Below are 24,014 nucleotides of genomic sequence, written 5' to 3' on the forward strand. Positions count from 1 at the left end.
AGCCACCTAAGGCACAATAAAAAAAGAAAAAGAAAAAAGATGCATTGGGTTGGGCAAATCTGCTGCAAAAGACCTCTTAAAAGTGTTGAAAAGCAAAGATGTCACCTTGAACACTAAGGTGCACCTGACCCAAAAATGTATGTATCAATTTGACTGGGCCATGGGCCATGATTCCCCGTATTTTGTTGTTGTCCTGTAATCTGTGATTGTAATTTTATGTTAGAGAGGATTAGGGTGGAATTGTTATTTTATTTTAAAAAGGACTAGGGTTGGGCTGTAACACCCTTACAATGTCACATCCCTGATCCAATGTAAAGGGCGATTCTCTGGGTGTGGCCTGCACCACCTTTTATCTCTAAGCTAACAGAGAGTGGGGAGCTCATTCCACAAAGAAAGAGGTGAAAAGAGCAGAGCATGTCCTTTAGACCTGGGGTCCCTGTGCCTGGGAACCTTCTCAATCAGGGGAAGGTTTATGACAAGGAAACTTTTCTCCAGAGGCAACAAAGAAAGCCGTTCCCTGGAGCTGACACCCTGAATTTGAACTTGTAACGTCTTAGACTGTGAGAGAATAAATTTCTCTTTGATAAAGCCATCCACTTGTGGTATTTCTGTTATAGCAGCACTAGATGACTAAGACAGAAACCAAAACCATTGCCACCATAAATGTATGCAAAGCCTTAGTTCTTCTGTTTATGATTATTTTTGTCTTATTTGGAAGAAGTATAAAATGAAAAATTGACTTGAAAGACACATACTGGAATTGTTATCTGGTTTTGTAGAGTCAGTTCCAACTCATAGCTATCCTTTGCACAGCAGAAGGAAACACTGCCTGATCCTGCTCCATCCTCACAATCATTGCTATGTTGGAGCCCAATGTTGCAGTCGCTGAGTCAGTCCATCTCATTGAGGATATTGCTATTTTTCACTGATCCTTTTATTTACCAAGCACGATGTCTTCCAGGGACTGGTCCCTCCTGATAACCTGTCCAAAGTATATGAGATGAAATTTCGCCATACACACTTCTAAGGAGGATTCAGGCTGTACTTCTTCCAAGACAGATTTGTCTGTTCTTCTGGCAGTCCATGGTATATTCAATGTTCTTCGCCAAGACCATAAATCAAAGGCATCAATTCTTTATTCGGTCTTCCTTATTCATTGTATAGTTTTTGCACTCATATGAGGTGATTCAAAATACCATGGATTGGATGAGGCACAACTTAGGCTTCAAAGTGATGTTTTTGTTTTTCGACACTTTAAAGAGATCTTTTGCAACAAATTCCTCCAGTGCCATACATTATTTGGTTTCTTTAATTTTTTTAATTTTTATTGTGCTTTAAGTGAAAGTTTACAAACCAAGTCAGACTCTCATACAAAAATTTATAAAAACAAACAAACAAACAAACAAACAAACACCTTGCTATATACTCCTAATTGTTTTTCCCCTAATGAGACAGCACACTCCTTCCCTCCACTCTGTCTTTTCATGTCCATTCGGCCAGCTTCTTTCCCCCTCTACCCTCTCATCTCCCCTTCAGACAGGAGATGCCAACATAGTCTCATGTGTCTACTTGATCCAAGAAGCTCATTCTTTAACAGTGTCATTGCCTATCTCATAGTCCAGTCCAATCCCTGTGTGAAGAGTCGGCTTTGGGAATGGCTCCTGTCTTGGGCTAACAGAAGGTTGGGGGACCATGACCTCTGGGGTCATTTTAGTCTCAATCAGACAATTAAGTCTGGTCTTTTTACGAGAATCTGGGGTCTGCATCCCACTGCTCTCCTGCTCCCTCAGAGGTTCTCTGTTGTATTCCCTGTCAGGACAGTCATTGGTTATAGCCGGGCACTATCTACTTCTTCTGGTCTCAGGCTAATGTAGTCTCTGCTTTATGTGGCCCTTTCTGCCTCTTGGGCTCATAATTACCTCGTATCTTTGGTGTTCTTCATTCTCCTTTGCTCCAGGTGGCGTGAGAACAATTGATGCATCTTAGATGGCCGCTTGCTAGCGTTTAGGAACCCAGACACCACTCTCCAAAGTGGGATGCAGAATGTAGTCTTAACAGATTTTATTATGCCAACTGACTTAGATGTCACCTGAAACCATGGTCCCCAAATCCCCACCCTTGCTACACTGGCCTTCAAAATGTTCACTTTAATCAGGGAACTTCTTTGCTTTTGGTTTAGTCCACTTGCACTGACCTCTCCTGTATTGTGTGTTGCCTTCCCCTTCACCTAAAATAGTTCTTATCTACTATCTAATTAGTGAAAATCCCTTTGCCTCCCTCCCTCCCTCCGTCTCATAACTATCAAAGAATATTCTCTTCTCTGTTTAAAGTATTTGTTGAGTTCTTATAATAGTGGTCTTATACAGTATTTGTCCTTTTGCAACTGACTAATTTCACTCAGTATAATGCCTTCCAGATTCCCCCATGTTATGAAATGTTTCAGATTCATCATTGTTCTTTATCGGTGCATAATATTCCTTTGCGTTAATTTACCATAATTTATTTATCCATTCATCCATTGATGGGCACCTTGGTTGCCTCTATCTTTTTGCTATTGTAAACAGTGCTGCAATAAACATGGGTGTGCATATATCTGTTAATGTAAAGGCTCTTATGTCTCTAGGCTACATTCCAAGGAGTGGGATTGCTGGATCGTATGGCAGTTCTATTTCTAGCTTCTTAAGGAAGCGCCAAAGCAATTCCAAAGTGGTTATGTCATTTTACATTCCCACCAGCAAAGTATGAATCTTCCAGTCTCTCCACAACTTCTCCAACATTTGTTATTTTGTGTTTCTTGGATTAATGCCAGCCTTGTTGGAATGAGATGGATTCTCAGTGTAGTTTTGATTTGCTTTTCTCTAATGGCTAATGATCGTGAGCATTTCCTCATGTATGTGTTAGCTTCCTGAATGCCTTCTTTAGTGAAGTGTCTATCATATCCATTGCCCATTTTTTAATTGGGTTATTTGTCTTTTTGTAGTTGAGTTTTTGCAGTGTCATGTAAATTTTAGAGACACTAATTAGAAATGTTACAGCTAAAAACTTTTTACCAGTCTATAGGTAATCATTTTACTCTTTTGGTGGAGTCTTTGGATGAGCATAGGTGTTTGATTTTTAAGAGTTCCTATTTATCTGGTGTCTCTTCTGCATTGTTAGTAATGTTTTGTATAATGTTTATGCCAAGTATTAGGGCTTCTAACATTGTCCCTACTTTTTCTTCCATGATCTTTATCGTTTTAGATTTTATATTTAGGTCTTTCATCTATTTTGATTTAGTTTTTGAGCATGGCAAGATGTAAGGGTCTTGTTTCATTTTTTTGCAGATGCATATACAGTTATGCCAGCACTATTTGCTTAAAAGGCTTCCTTTTCCCCCTTTAACTGACTTGGGCCTTTGTCAAAGTTCAGCTGCTCATATGTGGATGGCTTTATATCTGGGTTCGCAATTCTGTTCCGTTGGTCTATGTGTCTGTCGTTGTACCAGTACCAGGCCGTTTTGACTTCTGTGGTGGTATAATAGTTTCTAAAATCAGGTAGAGTGTGGCCTCCCACTTTCTTCTTCTTTTTCAGTAATGCTTTACTTATCCAGGGCCTCTTTCCCTTCCATATGAAGTTGGTGATTTGTTTCTCCATCTCATTAAAAAATGTTGTTAGAATTTGGATCGGAATTGCATTATATTTATAGGTGGCTTTTTTTAGTAGAATAGACATTTTTACAATGTTAAACCTTCCTATCCATAAGCAAGGTATGTTTTTCCACTAATACAGTTTCTTTGGGTCTCTTGCAGTAGAGTCTTGTAGCTTTTTTTTGTATAGGTCTTTTACATCTCTGTATTTTATCTTCTTGGGGGCACTGTAATTGATTCTGATTTCGTGATTTCCTCTTCGATGTTCTTTTTTATGCTGTAGAGGAATGCAACTGATTTTTTGTATATTTATCTTGTATCTTGATACACTGATGAACTCTTTCATTAGTTTCACTAGTTTTCTTGAGAATTCCTTAGATTTTCCTGTGTATAAGATTTTGTCACCTGCAAATAGAGATACTTTTATTCCTTCATTACCAATCTCGATGCCCTTTATTTCTATATGTAGCCTAATTGCTCTACCGAGGATCTCCAACCCAATGTTGAATAAGAGTGGTGGTAAAGGACCTCCTTGTCTGGTTTCCATTCTCAAGAGGAATGCTTTCTGACTCTCTCCATTTAGGATTTTTGCATCTAAGTTCATAATGGATATAGGTCTATAATTTTTTTTTTTTTTTTGTGGTGTCTTTATCTGGTTTTGGTATCAAGGATATGCTGGTGTCATACGTTGAGTTTGGGAGTATTCTGCCCTTTTCTGTGTTCCACAACACCTTTAGTAGTAGTGGCGTGAATTCTTCTCTGAATGTTTGGTAGAATTCTGCAGGGAAGCTATCAGGGCCACGGTTTTTTTGTTGAGAATTTTTTGATTAACTTTTCAATCTCTTCTTTTGTTATGCGTCTATTAATTGTTCTACCTCTGTTTGTGTTAGTTTAGGTACTTAGTGTGTTTCTAGGAAATCGTCCATTTCTTCTAGGTTTACAAATTTTTATAGTACAATTTTTTTTATAGTAATCTGATATGATTCTTTTAATTTCAGTTAGGTCTGTTTTAATATTGCCCATCTCATTTCTTATTCAGGTTATTTGCTTCCTCTCCTGCTCTTTCTTTTGTCAGTTTGGCCAATGGTTTATCAATTTTGTTAATTTTTTTCAAAGAACCAGCTTTTGGTCTTGTTAAGTCTTTTGATTGTTTTTCTGTTTTCTATTTCATTTAGTTCTGCTCTAATTTTTATTATTTGTTTTCTTTTGGTGCCTGAGGATTTCTTTTGGTGCTCTCTTTCTGTTTTTTCAAGTTGTAGGGATATTTCTTTATTTTGGCCCTTTCTTCTTTTTGTATGTATGCATTTATTGATATAAATTCACCTCGGAGAATTGCTTTGGTTGTATCCCAAAGGTTCTGATAGGAAGTGTCTTCATTCTCATTGGAGTCTATGAATTTCCTTATCCCATCCTTAATGTCTTGTTTAACGCAGTCTTTTTTTGTGCAGGGTATTGTTCAGTTTCCAAGTGCTTGATTTCTTTTCCCTGATTTTTCCGTTATTGATTTCCACTTTTATGGCCTTATGGTCAGAGAAGATGCTTTGTAATATTTCAATGTTTTGGATTCTGCTAATGCTTGCTTTATGACCTAGTATGTGGTCTATTCTAGGGAATGCTCCATGTGCAGTAGAAAAGAAAGTATACTTGGCTGCTGTTGGGTGGAGTGTTCTGTACATGTCTATAAGGTTGAGATGGTTGATTGTGGCATTTAGATTATCCATGTCTTTATTGAGCTTCTCTCTGGTTGTCCTGTCCTTCATCGAAAGTGGTATGTTGAAGCTTCCTACTGTAATTGTGGAGCTGTCTATCTCACTTTTCCATGCTGTTAGAGTTTGTTTTATGTATCTTACAGCCCTGTCATTGGGTGCATAAATACTGAATATGGTTATATCCTCCTTGTATATTGTCTCTTTATTCATTTTATAGTGTCCTTCCTTATCCTTTGTGTTGGATTTAACTTTAAAGCCTATTCTGTCGGAAATTAATATTGCCACTCCTGCTCTTTTTTGATTGTTGTTTGCTTGATATATTTTTTCCATCCTTTGAGTTTTAGTTTGTTTGTTTCTCTAAGTCTAAGGCATGTCTCTTCTAGGCAGCATATGGAGAGAGCATTTTTTTTTTTTATCCATTCTCCCACTCTCTGTCTCTTTACCAGTGCATTTAGTTCATGAACATCCAGTATAATTATGGATAGGTATGAGTGTCATGCTGCCATTTTGATGTCTTTTTTTTGTGTGTTGTTGACAGTTTTTTTTCCCCAATTAATTTTTTGTGCTGAGTAGTTTATCTTTGTATTTTGTCTTTTCCTCTTACTCATTGTTGATGTTGTTTTTCTGCTGAGTGTCTATAATTTTCTTGTGTTTTATTTTTATGAGTAGGATAGTTAGTCTCCTATGTGGTTGCCTTAATATTTACCCCTTTTTTCTAGGTTTAAACCTAACTTTTATTTCTTTATATGGCCTTGTCTTCCTCTCCATATTAAAGATCTATGACTTCATTATCTTAGTCCCTCTTTATTATTTTAATGTTGCCTTCTTTTCCATAAAGACATTGTTGTTTCCCTGTTTTGAGCATTTTATTTTCTTGATCTAATTTGTGAATTCCCTGTTTGGGTTACCGTCTGATTATAGTGTGCAGTGTTCGAACCTTGGATACCTGATATTATTGATTCTCTAATGAAAGAAGTCCCTTTAGTATTTCTTGCAGTTTTGGTTCAATTATTATGAATTCCCTAATCCTCTGTTTATCTGGAAATGTCTTAATTTCACCTTCATATTTGAGAGAGTTTTGCTGGATATAAGATTCTTGGCTGTCAATTTTTTTCCTTCAATTTTTTATATAAGTCATCCCATTGTCTTCTTGCCTACAGGGTTTCTGCCAAGTAGCCTCAGCTTATTTTTATTTACTCTCTTTTGCAGATGACTTTTCATTTACCCCTCGCTGCTCTTACAATTCTCTCTTTATCTTTGGTTTTGGAAAGTTTGACTATAATATATCTTAGCGACTTTCTTTTAACATCTACCTCATGTGGAGTTTGATGAGCATCTTGTACAGATATCTTCTCATATTTCATGATATCAAGGAAGTTTTCTGCTGACAAATCTTCAATAATTTTCTCTGTATTTTCTGTTATCCCTTTCTGTTCTGGTACTCCAATCACTCAGAGTTTATTTCTTTTAATAGAATACCACATCATTATTGTTTCTTCATTTTTTTTAATTCCTTTATCTGATTTTTCTTCAAATGTATTAGTGCTGAGTGCTTTACCTTCATGTTCAGAAATTCTGCCTTCCACTTGCTTGATTCTGATCCTCTGACTTTCGACTGAGTTGTCTCATTCTGTAATTTTATAGTTAATCTTCTGAATTTCTGATTGCTGTCTCTCCATGGATTCTTGTACCTTATTAACTTTTTCATTATGTTCTCGAAAAACCTTTTTAATTTCTTCAACTGTTCTATCTGTTTGTTCTTTGGCTTGTTCTGCATATTGCATGATCTCCTTCCTGATATCTTGAAGAGTTCTGTATATTAGTCTTTTGAATTTTGCATCCAGTAATTCCAGGAAGACACCTTCATCCAGAAGATCCTTTGATTCTCTTTTTTGAGAGCTTGTTGAAACAATCATCGTCTCTTTCTTTATGTGATTTGATGCTAACTGTTGTCTCTGAGCCATCCGTAAGTTATCGTATTAGTTGATGTTTGCTTTCTATATCCTAGTTTCTTGCTTTGTTTTGTTTTGATATACCCAAATGGGTTGCTTGAGTGAGCTAGCTTAATTATTTTCACCTTTGGAGCTCTGACATTCTGTCACCAGATGGCTAGAGCTGTTACCAGATTTGTGAGCTTATGAGTGCATTCACTTTTCTTGTGTGGGTTCATCTCAGATGATCAGGTAGCTGGACATCAAGCGTGTGGCACAGGCTCTGTCCTGAAGTCTTAGAGGGGCAAGGGTGTTTGGTGTAGGTACCAGTATCTGGTTGAAGCTGAGGGGCATGCTCTGAACAAGACAGGGTGCTGAGAACCATCCCCCCAGCGTCTCTGAGGAAAGAATGTCCCTGTTCCTTAAAGCATACAGGTGGGTGGGTTTTGCAAGTTACCTGTTTTGCTGTTTCTACAGTGTCATGTCATAGCACTTTGGGATTCAGAGTTCAGAAACCATAAGCCTTTATTCCCACTTCTCCCTTGATCAAAATGATTTTCAAAAGAGAAACAACCAAATACAACTGCAATACTTGAAGTGAAATGTTGAGCACCATCCATCATATAAAATAACAATACTAACAGGAAAAACAAAAATAGTGATAGCAAACATTTACTGTGTGTCTACTACATGGTAGAAACAGTTCTAGGTATTCTGAAACTCAATCCATTATTCTTCAGAATAATCAGATAAAAGAGACACTGATCCCATCTATTTCATTTTAACAGAGAGACAACTGAGGCACAAAGAGAATAAATAACTTGTTTAAAACAGGCAGCAAGTGTCAGAATCAAGATTCAAACCAAGACAACCCACTTTCACTCATTTAACTGCTCAAACACTGACGTAAGGTCAATACCAATTCCTGGCCAACACTAAGTCCTGATCAGCCCTGCCTGGACATATGCCTGGATCTCATGATAGACCTGCCTCCTATTTCTGGATAATGGTGTTATTTTTAATCTTGTACACCTGGTCCATTAACAATTTCTTACTGGATAATTCAAACTCTCCACTCTCACATGATGGTCTTTTGCTTTTCTTTTCTTTTTCATTCTTTGCTTTAAACTTAGCTCTTTCAAATCTCTGTCCTGAAAATACACGTCCTCCCCAAACTTCTGTATTTTTTACACTTTGAAATCATATATATTTAGCAAATTCTAGCCTGTAGACTAAAATCTCTAAAATCACCTCAGAGGAAAATAATATATTTTTCTTCCAGTCTAATGTGGCACACATTTTTACCACCTGCATGAAAATTTCAGATATTTATCTTTTCTGATTTATTCTATAAGTTGATGTCTGTTGGATTTTTCTTCAGCTATAAAGAGAATGCTATGAGGTTACCAGTCATTCATCATGATCAACATGTTAAGCCCATGGCCTGAGCCATCTTCTAGATCGAGTTTGTCATGCACCACAGAGGAGCCAAGCATCTTCGTCCAGCGCCCTCAGCCTCACCTGGTACCAGTACCACTCTTTAGATGTGATTGGATTTCTACTGGCTTGGGTGGCAATTGTTACTTCTCTTGTCCTAAAATGTTGCTTGTTTGGTTATCAAAAGTTTTTTAAGACAGGAAAGAAGAAAAAGAAGGAGTAGGCCTCTTTAAAGCCTAAGACTAATAGGCAGGATAAGTGAGAGCATTACATTTAATTCAACCATTGTGGTTCAACTTGTAGAAAGATTCTCCCCCACATTTTGCCAGAGCTGAGCCTTTTGTGCATTCCTCAGAAATTTCACCCTTGATTAATTGTTAAGATGTTAGTTAATCCATTCTTCCCTAAGGAAGAATAATCCTGTGTGTTTTTTGATGAATTCCTCCTCAATATTCCTCTTTAAATGGACAGTTCCATTCATCAGTTGGATTATATTCAAGGTATTATTTTTATTTTGTAAATCCAGAAAAAATTCTACTTTTGTTTTTTTTATGTATAATTTCATAACTGAGACACAAACTAAAACTCACTTGAGCCTCAACTTATTGATTTGAAAAGATCAGGAAGGCTGGTATTTTCATTGTGAATTTTCAGAAATATTTTCTGCACATATAATGTGCATTCATATGAAATACACGTATCCCTCATGAACCATAAAGTATTTCTTCACGAAATTTTTTTTCTTTCAGAAGGTCTGAGTGGTTTCAACTGGTTTCCTACTTAAAATTGTGCAAGTCTGTGAAGTCTTTAGAGAGAAAGTCTAAAGATATTCTCCCCACCAGCCTTTAATATATTTGAGTTATTGTTCTCCCTTTATTGAATGACCCTTTGTAGTTGTATAGTAAGGCACAAAATAAAAGGTGAGAGTAGTTCCCTTTATTAGGAATCATAGGTGGGGCCCAGCAGGTTTAGTCCAATGCCTATGGATTATAATGTTAAAATATCCTGTACTAAGATCACTCAGTTTTGGCCTTAGCTTGTCAATTCACATACTTTAATACCTAGGATACTTAGGATAGAAAAACCAGAAGTCTATACAAATCTTTTATATAAATTCTTCCTTCAACCCCATTAAAAAAGTAAATTGCAGGTAGAATAAAGAGCCATGTTTTGTATGTGCAACAATTTTTACAACCTTTCCACTAGAAAGTATTTGAAATGGCAAAAAAGGTCTCCAAACTTCTCTTTGAATATCAGTAATCAGAACCTTTGGACGCAGAACAAACAAACCACAGAGGAGAAGAAAAAACATTTCTTCATGATTTCTTCTGCCAGATAAGAGAATTTTAAATACTTGGGTGGAATAAAGTCATATTTAGCATTTTTGATACCTGAAAAGTTTTACAAAATTCTTCTATGATAAGCTAGGGGTCCTTGGATGGCACAGTTAAGCATCTGAGTACTAAGAAGCTTGTGGTTTGAAACCATCCAGAGGTGCCTTGGAGGAAATATTTGGCAATGTTTCTGAAAGATCACAGCCTCGAAAACTCTGTGCAGTACTGTGCATATTTGGGGCCTCAATGAGTTGGATTCTACTCTACAGCAACTAGTTAGGTTTGGGCTTTGGTTTCTATATAACAAAGATATTTTCAGTAATAATAGTAAATGAAAATAATGGACAGAAAAATGAAATTAATTATGATAATAATGGTCAATGAAAATTTTCTTTTATTAAACTTATATCTTTCATTGAACTTTGAATCATGCCATTGCAAAGAAAAAAAATATCACATTATAAAAGAGAAAAAAGTAATGCATTAATGATTTTTCATTACATTAATGCTGGTTTCTTTTTTGTTTTTAAGTGGGAGGATACCTTATGCCTACACATTAGTCTGAGACACTAATGTAGCTCAACGTATACTAAACTATGCTAAATTCCTATCTATTTCTGCTCTCAAGAAGTAACTTGTGTGCATTTGTTAATGACTCTGCCCACATTGACTGTCTTTGCAATTCTTAGACCACATACCAGATATATCAATCTATATCTATTCAAAGATGATTAAAGTTTCCTTTTATCCATCTTAATTTTGACAGTTTTTTTTCACATACAGCAACATACATATAGTTAGGAAAAGCCACGAACAAGAATGTACATTTGGCAGGAAGTCATAAAAATCCCACAATATATTAAATTCCATGAATTACAATATTTTCCATGCAGTTGTTTCCTCAGGATTGTCCCAGCAGCTTTCAAAATTCTCAGCAGTCAAAAAAATTTTAATGCAAATAAAAACTTCAGATAGTCAGCTAGAATCACAGGATGCAGGTAACTTTCGTCACTTTTACCATCTCTGTGCTAGTATTGTTTATTTCAAATCTATTGTTTAAAGACAGGAATATGCAAGCATCACAGTGGTTGGAGATAAAAATCAATGGTTATGCCCTTAATCTTCAAAAGAATACAGGAAACTGAGTCTGTCTATGTTGGAGACTGACAGTACAATCAAGAGTTTCCTGGATTAGAGGGGGCCAAGATGTCTGACTAGGCAGACGCTGCCTTGGATCCCTCTTGTAACAAGTGAATCAATCACATACATGACAATCTACAAACCCTGACCATCAAACACAGATCTAAAGAGTTGATCTGAGTGACAGGTGAGTGAAAAGCTGCGTCCTGAACCAGCCACTGCTTCTAGGACCCGCGACCCATCCCACAGCCTTGAGCCCCAGCGGTAACCTGGTGCCGAGTGGTAGGGCTGATTGTGGCTTGCTGAGGTGGGGCAGGCATGGGACACAGATCTAACCCCTAGCCCCCTGGGGTAACCTCCCTGGAGACTCAGCCAGCGCAAGCAGGCTGCACACTGACGGGGCTAACGAGAGAACGAGCAACCACAGGGAAGCAGCGACTGTTTTTGGAGCCTGTAGCCAGCGTTCCAGTCAGAAAACCTTGGCGCCAGGCTTTGGACTGGGCACAGGGGAGCTGAGCACCGCATCCTGAAACGGAGCAAACATGGAACACAGACCTAACCCCAAGAAGTGACCTAAGGGGAAGCCCAGACAGTGCACACAGGCAGCGCAGCGATGCGGCTGACAGGAGGAGAAGTCACTGGGATGCAACAACTGGTTTTGGAGCCGGGAGTGCGTGTCTCAGCCAGGGAACCTTGGCGCTGGGCTTTGGACTTGGAGCAGAGGAACTAACCACGGCTTCTGAGACAGTGCAAGCACGGGACACGGGTCTGACCCTCGGGGACAATCTGTACCCAGCCAGTGCACACAGTCAACGTGCCCCTCGGGAATCTCAGATAAAACAGTCATCACCAAGCAAGATAAGTAACTGTGTCTAAATTCCGGGGTGCTACTCTCTCCAATCTATCTGATCCCTCCCCTCCCTTCCGAGGAGGCTTCATTAAAATTGGAATTTCCTGGGCCAGAGAGTGAAGTGCTCTGCATCTTTTTTTTCTTTGTTTGTTTGTTTGATCTTTTCCTAATCCATTCTCCTGGCTTGAGAGAAGGAGCTACAAAACACCCAGGGACCAAGAATTCTTCCCTGACTTCCCAAAATTGGACTAAAAATACAGAACCAGCTCCAGCCAAGCATTTGAGACCCACAGTCTTGGGCTTTCATTCTTACAGGGAACAGGTGGCTATTATAATGCAAAGGCAATTCAGATAGGGATCTGACTGTAATTGTTTTAGGAAATTACTGGAAAGACAAGTTTCCAAGGTCTGATATCTCTACCTATTTAACAGAGCCCTTACTGATCCACAATGGGGAGCTGAGGGCTGAAGCTCCACCCAAACCACCTAACCTCCTGCCATAGGGGTCTGAGGATAGTGACACCTACCAATCTGTAGAGGTACATGCATTGGGTGCCTAAGGTAAAACTGCACAGCCCACCCACCAAAGTGCTTTAGGAATACAGACTCACCTACCTCACTGGCACTTGGGGGGAAGTCTGTCAGCACCCTGTGGCCCCCCACCCCGGGATGTGACCCCCTACTAGAATCTGGTGCACACAACTATCATGACTACTCCTCTAAGCGAATAGGTGACAGTCTACCCCACACACCTAGTGACCCAAAATCAGATTCTACTCAAGAAGAGTGAATGGACTCATAGGCTTATATTTCTGGTAATGGCCCAAACAGGCTGGTAAGAGAACATAAGTGATTCAAAGCCTACAACAATCAAGACAGCCTAATCTAGTAGCCCATCTACATACCTTGAAAGAAAACAAAAGAAGATAAGTCTCAGTAAGCAAATATAAAATAAACCACTACAATATCTTATAGATGGCTCGGAGACAACAGTCGATATCAAACCACATACAGAAGCAGGCCATGATTGCTTCTACAACTCCCCAAATTAAAGAATCAAAATCTTTCACAAATGAAGATACAATCCTGGAATTGCCAGATGCAGAATATAAAAAACTAATTCACAGGATGCTTCAAGATATCAGGGATGACCTCAGAAATGAAATAAGGCAATCTACAGAAAAAGCCAAGGAATACACTGATAAAGCAGTTGAAGAAATCAAAAAGATCATTCAAGAACATAATGGAAAAATTAATAAGCTGCAAGAATCAATAGAGAGACAACATTCAGAAATCCAAAAGATTAACAGTAAAATTACAGAATTAGACAACTCGATAGGAAGTCAGAGGAGCAGAATGGAGGAATTGGAACGCAGAGTGGGGCAGCTGGAGGATAAAGTAATTGACAACAATATAGCTGAAGAAAAATCAGACAAAATAATTTAAAAAAATGAAGAAACGCTAAGAATCATGTGGGGCTCTATCAAGAAGAATAACTTGCATGTGACTGGTGTTCCAGAACAAGGAGGGATAACAGAAAATACAGAGAGAAGAGTTGAAGATCTGTTGGCAGAAAACTTCCCTGACATCATGAAAGACAAAAGGATATCTATCCAAGATGCTCATCGAACCCCATTTAAGATTGATTCAAAAAGAAAAATCACCAAGACATATTATCATCAAACATGCAAAAACCAAAGGTAAAGAGAAAATTTTAAAAGCAGCCAGGGATAAAAGAAAGGTCTCCTACAAAGGAGAATCAATTAGAATAAGTTCAGACTACTCAGCAGAAACCATGAGGTCAAGAAGGCAATGGGATGATATACATAGAGCACTGAAGGAGAAAAACTGCCAGCCAAGGATCACTTATCCAGCCAAACTCTCTCTCAAATATGAAGGTTAAATTAAAACATTTACAGATAAACACAAGCTTAGAGAATTTGCAAAAACCAAACCAGAGCTACAAGAAATACTGAGGGAAATTATTTGGTCAGAAAACCAATAACATCAGATAACACAATACAAGGTCACAGAACAGAACATCTGGATATCAACTCAAACAAGGAAATCACAAAAACCAATGAGAATTAATTTAAAAAGAAAAAAATGCTCAAAACAGGGAATCATTGAAGTCATTACGTAAAAGATCACAATAATCCAAAAGCCGGACTAAATACAGGAGGCATAGAACTGCCATATGGAGAGGAAAACAAGGCGATATAGGACGATACAAGATAGGTATTTACTTAGAAAAATGGGGGCAAATATTAAGGTAAATGCAAAGAGGTCTAACAATCCCATAACTCAATAAAAATCAAGAAAAACATAAAGACTCAGCAAACATAAATTCGACTTCAATGAAAATGAGGAACACACGATTTACAAAGAAAAATATCTCAGCACAAAAAAGTAAGTGGAAAAATGAAATTGTCAACAACACACACAAAAAGGCATCAAAATGACAGCACGAAACACATTCTTATCTATAACTACACTGAATGGAAAAGGACTAAATGCACCAATACAGAGACAGAGAGTCTCAGACTGGATAAAGAAACACGATCCATCTATATGCTGCCTACAAGAGACACACCTTAGACTTAGAGAAACAAACAAACTAAAACTCAAAGGATGGAAAAAAAATATCAAGCAAAAAATAAGCATTAAGGAGCATGAGTAGCACTGTTAATTTCTGACAAACTAGACTTCAAAGTTAAATCCACCACAAAGGATAAAGAAGGAAACTACATAATGATTAAAGGGACAATTGACCAGGAAGATATAACCATATTAAATATTTATGGACCCAGTGACAGGGCTGCAAGATACATAAAACAAACTTTAACAGAACTGAAAAGCGAGATAGACATCTCCACAATTATAGTAGGAGACTTCTACACACCACTTTTGGAGAAGGACAGGACTTCCAGTAAGAAGCTCAACAGAGACAGGGAAGACCTAATTGCTACAATCAACCAACTTGACCTCAGAGGCCTATACAGAACATTTCACCCAAGAGCTGCAAAGTATACTTTTTTTCTAGTGCACATGGACCATTCTCTAGAAGAGATCACATATTAGGTCATAAAACAAACCTTTGCAGAATCCAAAACATTGTAATATTACAAAGCATCTTCTCAGACCACAAGGCAATAAAAGTGGAAATCAATAACAGAAAAATCAGAGAAAAGATATCAAATACTTGGAAACTGAACAATACCCTGCTCAAAAAATATTGGGCTATAGAAGACATAAAGGAGGGAAAAAAGAAATTCATAGAATGCAACGAGAATGAACACACTTCCTATCAAACCTCTGGGACACAGCAAAAGCAGTGCTCAGAGGCCTATTTATATTGATAAATGCACACATACAAAAAGAACAAAGAGCCAAAATCAGAGAACTGTCCCTACAATTTGAACAAATAGAAAGCGAGCAACAAAAGAATCTATCAGGCACCAGAAGAAAACAAATAGTAAAAATTAGAGCTGAACTAAATGAAACAGAGAACAGAAAAACAATTGAAAGAATTCCCAAAGCCAAAAGCTGGTACTTTGACAAATTAAAAAAATTGATAGACCATTGGCCAGACTGACTAAAGAAATACAGGAAACGAAACAAATAACCCGAATAAGAAACGAGATGGGCCGTATCAAAACAAACCCAACTCAAATTAAAAGAATCATATCAGATTATTACTAAACATTGTACTCTAACAAATTTGCAAACCTAGAAGAAATGGATGAATTCCTAGAAAAACACCACCTACCTAAACTAACACAATCAGAAATAGAACAACTAAATAGACGCATAACAAAAAAAGAGATTGAAAAGGTAATCAAAAAACTCCCAAAAAAAAAAACCCTGGTCCAGACAGCTTCACTGCAGAGTTCTACCAAACTTTCAGAGAAGAGTTAACACCACTACTACTAAAGGTATTTCAAAGCACAGAACATGATGGAATACGACCTAACTCATTCTATGAAGCTACCATATCCCTGTTGCCAAAACCAGGTAAAGACATCACAAAAAAAGAAAATTACAGACCTATATCCCTCATGAACATAGATGCAAAAATCCTCAACAAAATTCTAGCCAGTAAAATTCAACAACATATCAAAAAAATAATCCACCACGACCAAGTGCGATTTATACCAGGTACGCAAAATTGGTTTATTATTAGAAAAACCATTAATGTAATCCACCATATAAATTAAAAAAAAAGAAAAAAAACACATGATCTTATCAATTGATGCAGAAAAGGCATTTGACAAAGTCCAACACCCATTTATGATAAAAACTCTCAGCAAAATAGGAATGGAAGGAAAATTCCTCAACATAATAAAGGGCATTATACAAAGCCAACAGCCAACATCACTCTAAATGGAGAGAGCCTGAAAGCATTTCCCTTGAGAACAGAAACCAGATAAGGAGGCCCTTTATCACCGCTCTTATTCAACATTGTGCTAGAGGTCTTAGCCAGAACAATTAGGCTAGACAAAGAAATAAAGGGCATTCGGATTGGCAGGGAAGAAGTAAAATTATCTCTATTTGCAGATGACATGATCTTATACACAGAAAACCCTAAGGAATCCTCCAGAAAACTACTGAAACTAATAGAAGAGTTTGGCAGAGTCTTAGGTTATAAGATAAACATACAAAAATCACTTGGATTCCTCTACATCATCAAAAAGAACATTGAAGAGGAAATCACCAAATCAATACCATTCACAGTAGCCCCCAAGAAGAGAAAATACTTAGGAATAAATCTTACCAAAGATGTAAAAGACCTATACAAAGAAAACTACAAAGAACTAGTGCAAGAAACTAAAAGGGACCTACATAATTGGAAAAACATACCTTGCTCATGGATAGGAAGAGTTAACATAGTAAAAATGTCTGTTCTACCAAAAGCCATCTATACATACAATGCACTTCTGATCCAAATTCCAATGACATTTTTTAATGTGATGGAGAAACAAATCATCAACTTCATATGGAAGGGAAAGAAGCCCCGGATAAGTAAAGCATCACTGAAAAAGATCAAAGTGGGAGGCCACACTCTACCTGATTTTGGAACATATTATACAGCCACAGTAGTCAAAACAGCCTGGTACTGGTACAACAGCAGATACATAGACCAATGGAACAGAATTGAGAACCCAGGTATAAATCCATCCACATATGAGCAGCTGATATTTGACAAAGGCCCAGTGTCAGTTAATTCGGGAAAAGATAGTCTTTTTAATAAATGGTGCTGGCATAACTGGATATCCATTTGCCAAAAAATGAAACAGGACCCATACCTTACACCATGCACAAAAACTAACTCCAAGTGGATCAAAGACCTAAACATAAAGACTAAAACGATAAAGATCATGGGACAAAAAATAGGGACAACCTTAGGAGCCCTAATACAAGGCATAAACAGAATACAAAACATTACTAAAAATGATGAAGAGAAACCCGATAACTGGGAGCTCCTAAAAATCAAACACCTATGCTCATCTAAAGACTTCACCAAAAGAGTAAAAAGACCACCTACACATTGGGAAAAAATTTTCAGCTATGACATTTCTGACCAGCACCTCATCTCTAAAATCTATATGATTCTGTTAAAACTCAACCACAAAAAGACAAACAACCCTATCAAGAAGTGGGCAAAGGAAATGAACACACACTTCACTAAAGAAGATATTCAGGCAGCTAACAGATACATGAGAAAATGCTCTCGATCATTAGCCATTAGAGAAATGCAAATTAAAACTTCAGTGAGATTCCATCTCACTCCAACAAGGGTGGCATTAACTCAAAAAACACAAAATAATAAATGTTGGTGAGGATGCGGAGAGATTGAAGCTCTTATAGACTGGTGGTGGGAATGTCAAATGGTACAACCACTTTGGAAATCTATCTGGCATTTCCTTAAAAAGTTAGAAATAGAACTACCATACAACCCAGAAATCCCGCTCCTTGGAATATACCCTAGAGAAATAAGAGCCTTTACATGAGCAGATATATGCATACCCATGTTTATTGCAGCACTGTTTATGATAGCAAAAAGCTGGAAGCAACCAAGGTATCCATCAATAGATGAATGGGTAAATAAATTATGGTATATTTACACAATGGAACACTACACATCAATAAAGAACAGTGACGAATCTGTGAAACATTTCATAACATGGAGGAACCTGGAAGGCATTATGCTGAGTGAAATTAGTCAGATGCAAAAGAACAAATACCACTATTATAAGTTCTTGAGAAATAGTATAAACTGAGAACACATTCTTTCGTGGTTACAAGAGGGGGAGGGAGGGAGGGCGGGAGAGGGTTATTTACTGATTAGTTAGTAGTTAAGAACTACTTTAGGTGAAGGGAAAGACAGTACTCAATACAGGGAAGGTCAGCTCAACTGGACCAGACCAAAAGCAAAGAAGTTTCTGGGATGAACTGAATGCTTCGAAGGTCAGCGGAGCAAGGGTGGGGGTTTGGGGACTATGGCTTAAGGGGACTTCTAAGTCAATTGGCAAAATAATTCTATTATGAAAACATTCTGCATCCCACTTTGAAGTGTGGCGTCTGGGGTCTTAAATGTTAACAACCAGCATCTAAGATGCATCAATCGGTCTCAATCCACCTACATCAAAGGAGAATGAAGAACACCAAGGTCACACAATAACTATGAGCCCAAGAGACAGAAAGGGCCACATGAACCAGAGACTTACATCATCCTGAGACCAGAAGAACTAGATGGTGCCTGGCCACAACCAATGACTGCCCTTATAGGGAGCACAACAGAGAACCCCTGAGGGAGCAGGACAACAGTGAGATGCAGACTCCAAATACTCATAAAAAGACCAGACTTAATGGTCTGACTGAGACTAGAAGAATCCTGGCAGTCAGGGTCCCCAAACCTTCTGTTGGCCCAGGACAGGAACCATTCCTGAAGACTACTCATCAGACATGGAAGGGACTGGACAATGGACTGGAGAGAGATGCTGATGAAGAGTGAGCTACTTGTATCAGGTGGACACTTGAGACTGTACTGGCGTCTCCTGTCTGAAGGGGAGATGGGAGGGTAGAGAGGGTTAGAAACTGGCAAAAGGGTCAGGAAAGGAGAGACTGGAAGAAGGGAGAGGGCTGACTCATTAGGGGGAGAGTAAATGGGAGTATGTAGTAAGGTGTATATAAGCATACATGTGACAGACTGACTTGATTTGTAAACTTTCAATTAAAGCACAATAAAAATTATTAAAAAAAAAAGTGTTTCCTGAATTAATTTCCACCTAAAATGCAATATTTATTAAAGGATATGTCATACAAATTTACTAATCACAAGTTTCATGTTTATTCTTAAAACCCCACAGTAATCACAGTAATCATTCAATAACAATAAGAAAGAGGGGAAGGAACTTGGCAGGAATATGTCATTCCAGTGCTTTCTCTTGATAAAGCTTAACATTCAATAAACTTGCAAAGAGTAATATTTTGAAGGTCAAATTAAACAACATAATGCTGAATTAGGTGCTGAGATGCAATAACCTCAAAACTGGCACAGCAGACAATATTTAAATTTTTTCATCTACTGACATCTTAAAAACTTTTGTGCCTTTGGCCACAGCATTATGGTGAGGTTCAGATGAGTGAGAAGCATAGCTTCCCTTTGAAAACAAAGTGTGTGAAAGTGGGGTATACAGAGATCAAGTAATAGATTCCTGACAAAGGTTAGCTGATAGTAGGCCCATGGGTCTACTGTCCCACCCATGGTCCCCAGATATATAATCAGAATAATAATAGGTTGGCGTTTGGGTGACAATAGTAGCTAGATCAGTCTTGGTCCAAGAGAGTACATTCTGTTTGCACTATCCCATCACCACTCTGTTCATATACCTAGCAAACCAGAACTATAGTGATCAATGATTTGGTGCCATCCCTATGGTGGGTGGAACCCTGGTGGCATAGTGGTTAAGAGTTCAGCTGCTAACAAAAAGGTTGGCAGTTTGAATCTACCAGCTGCTCTCTGGAAGCCCTATGGAGCAGTTCTACTCTATCTTATAGGATCACTATGAGTTGGAATGCACAGGACACCAGTGGGTTTTTTGTATGGTGGTATTAATTTTTTCAGTTCAAAATATATGAAAACGCATCACATAGATTCAATTGCCAAATCCCTCATTATTCACTTGGTTGGCCACCTTTTTGTATATGTTAATATTTTTATTTCTATAGGATTTAAATATCTCTTGTTAAGATTGTTTATTTTATGATGTCTGTTGCTATTGTGATAAAATCTATAATATTTTATGAATAATTTTTGCTGACATGTAGGAAATCCGTTGACTTCCAATATTATTGTATTTGAACTTCTTACAGAACTTTTAATAGAATATTATAATTTTTCAGTTGCTACTTTTAATTTTCTCAACAGACAACCACATATCCACCCAGAAAAAAAAAAAAAAATGTATATATCCACTGGTGATGACAAATTCTCCTGTGTTCTAGATTTTATTCTTTTCTCATATATTTCTTGACTTTGGAATTGGCCAGTACTTTCAGTACAATACTGAAAAGTAAGACAGTCAACTAAACACTGTTGTCATGTTCTTCACTTTCATGATAATAAGTCATTAGGAAAAAGAACAAACCTCAGCAAATTTTAAGTAATTCACATGTGCTTAAACAGATCAATTAGTATGTATGTCTTTTTAGTTGAAAACACATATCTCCTTCTGACCTCAGCCTTATTTAATCATTTTAATTTTGATTTCTTCTGATGTTAATCACATCATACACCTCAGTTAAACAAATCATGGTTACCAACCTTACCTATGCCTATATCTTTTCATATGGAGAAAGAAATGAAAGGATACTCATGAGGTAATTCCAGTCACTGGAAGGTGCTACTGCATGCTGGTTGGACAGGGAGAGGCAGGAAATTGGAGGTAAGTCTAAAGAGTAGGTAATTTTTTTTAAAGTGCATTTGATAGAATTATGATACTTTGTTTAGGTAAAATTAAATATCTGCATGTATATGTTGACTTTTTAAAAATTTATTTTGTGCTGCTCTTGTTTAAAATAGACACAACTACACCATTTCAACAGCTTCTACAACTACAATTCAGTAACACAGATCACCCTCTTCGAGTTGTGCAACCATTCTCACTGTCCTTTTCCAGTTTGTTCCTTCCTGTCTTAGATTGAATTGTGTACCACAAAAGTGTGTGTAGAAAATTGGCTGGGCCATGATTTCCAGTATTGTGCGATTGGCCAACATTATGTCATCTGATATGATTTTCCTATGTGTTGTAAATCTTGTCTCTACAATGTTAATGAGGAGGGATGGGCAGCAGTTGTGTTGATGAGGCAGGACTCAACCTGTGGGATTAGATTGTGTCTTGAGTCAGTTTCTTTTAGGATATAAAAAAGACGAGCGACCAGAGAGACTACGGGACCTCATGCCATCAAAAAAGCAGTGAAGGGAGCAGAATGCATTGTTTGTACCTGTAGTTCCTGCATGAGAAATCTCCTAGTCCAGGGGAAGATTGATTACAAGAACCTTTGTCCAGAGGCAACAGAGAGATAAAGCCTTCCCCTGGAGCTGATGCCCTAAATTTGGACTTCCAGCCTACTAGACTGTGAAAAAAAAAATTCTCTTTGTTAAAGTCATCCACTTGTGGCATTTCTGTTATAGCAGCACTAGATAACTAAGACACTCCCCCATTAACATAGATTCCCCCCCAGTGCTGTCAGGTTGATTCTGAATCATAGCTACCCTATAAGACAGGGTAGAACCAACCCATAGCTTTCAAGACTGTAATCTTTACTGAACAATAAGCAACATCAAGGTAAATGGAGAAAACATTGAAGTTTTCAAGGATTTCATTTTACTTAGATCTACAACAAATACCCGTGGAAGGAGCAGTCAAGACATCAAACAGCGTATTGCATTGAGCAACCCTGCTGCAAAGGACCTCTTTTAAGTGTTAAAAAGCAAATATATCACTTTGAAGACCAAGGTGCACCTTACCCAAACCATGGTATTTCAATAGTCTCCTATGCATGCAAAAGCAGGACAATGAATAAGGAGGACCAAAGGAGAATGATCCCTTTGAATTATGAAATGTTGGTGAAGAATATTGAATGTACTGTGGACTGTCAGAAGAACAAACAAATCTGTCTTGGAAGAAGTACAGCCAGGATGCTCCTTAAGTGGGAGAATGGCAAGATATCAACTGAGAAACTTTGGACGTTAATAGGAGGGACAAGTCCCTGGAGAAAGACATCATACTTGTCAAGTAGCAGGTCACCAAAAGAGAGGAAGACGCTCAGGGAGATGGATGGACACAGTGACTAAAATGATGGGCTCAAGCTTAACAACAATTGTGAGGATGGTGCAGAACCAGGAAGTGTTTTGTTCTGTTGTATATTGGGTTGCTGTGAGTCAGAAACAACTCAAGGGCAGCTAACAGCAATAGCAATCTTTACAGAAGCAGACTGCCACACCTTTCTCATACAGAGCAACTGGTGGGTTTGAACAACCCACCTTTTGGTTAGCAGCTGAACACTTAACACATTGAACAATCAGGTCTTCTTAATATAAACTCACTGACTCCTAAGTTTCTTAACTCACCTTTCAATGAAACTTCTTAAACTTGAGTTTTTATTTCTTGGAAATTAATACTTCAACTATCTCTAATGCCTAAAAATGTACTATAAGTGACTGAAAGCATTCCCTCTGAGAGTAGAAATCAGACAAGGATGCCTTTTATTACCACTCTTGTTACACATTGTGCTGAAAGCCCTAGCTAGAACAATAAGGCAAGAAAAAGAAATAAAGGGCAACCAAATTGGTAAGGTCACCACGTGTCTGTCAGTTTGTTATACTGTGGTGGCTTGCAGGTTGCTGTGATTCTGGAAGTTTTGTCACCCATATTAGAAATACCAGCAGGGTCATTCTAGGTGAATAGGTTTCAGCAGAGCTTCTAGACTAAAATAGACTTGGAAGACGGAACTGACAGCCTACTTCTGAAAAAACTGGCCAGTGAAAACCTTACGAATAGCAGCGGAACATTCTCTGATATAATGCTGGAAGATGAGCAGCTCAATTTGGAAGGCACTCAAAATACAACTAGAGAAGAGCTGTCCCCTCAAAGTAGACTCGACCTTAATGATGTGGATGAATTCAAGCTTTCAGGACCTTCATTTGCTGGTGTGGCATGTCTCAAAATGAGAAAAAAGAGCGGCAAACATCCATTAATAAAGGGAACATGGAATGTGGGGAGTAAGACTGTAGGAAAATTGGAAGTGATCAGAAATGCATAAAGATCAATATCCTAGGACTTTGTAAGCTGAAATGGCCTGGCTGGACTGGCCATTTTGAGTCTAACAATCACATGGCCTACTGTGCCAGGAATGACAAATTGAAGAGGAATAGCGTTGCACTAATCATCAAAAAGGACATTTCAAGATATATCCTGAAGTACATCACTGTCAGTGACAGCATAATATCCATACACTTACAAGGAAGACCAGTTAATATGACTATTATTCAAATTCACATATCAAACTTGAAGGCCAAATATGAACAAATTGAAGATATTTACCAACTTGTTCCATCTGAAATTGATCAAACATGTAAGCAAGATGTATTGATAATTACTGGTGATTGGAATGTGAAAGTTGGAAAAAAATAAGAAGGATCAGTAGTTGGCAAATATGGCTTCGGTGATAGAAACAAAACCAAAGATCACAGGATAGAATTTTGCAAGACTAACAACTTCTTCAGTCCAAATACCATTTAACAACAAAAACAGTGAATATACATATGGACCACACCAGATGGAATACAAAGGAATCAAACCAACTACACTGTGGAAAGAGACGATAGAAAAGCTCAATATCACCAGTCAGCCAAGGACCGACTGTGGAACAGACCATCAATTGCTCATATGCAAGTTCAAGTTGAAGTTGGAGAAAATTGG

The 24,014-nt window shown here is 37.8% G+C and overlaps 1 pseudogene; it reads right to left on the minus strand.

Moving 5' to 3' along the window:
• Positions 1 to 24,014, minus strand: part of LOC126077127 (UDP-glucuronosyltransferase 2B31-like) — a 269,121-nt pseudogene that overhangs the window by 75,376 nt on the left and 169,731 nt on the right.

This window comes from Elephas maximus, chromosome 5, assembly GCF_024166365.1.
Source record: "Elephas maximus indicus isolate mEleMax1 chromosome 5, mEleMax1 primary haplotype, whole genome shotgun sequence".
Lineage (NCBI taxonomy): Eukaryota > Metazoa > Chordata > Mammalia > Proboscidea > Elephantidae > Elephas > Elephas maximus.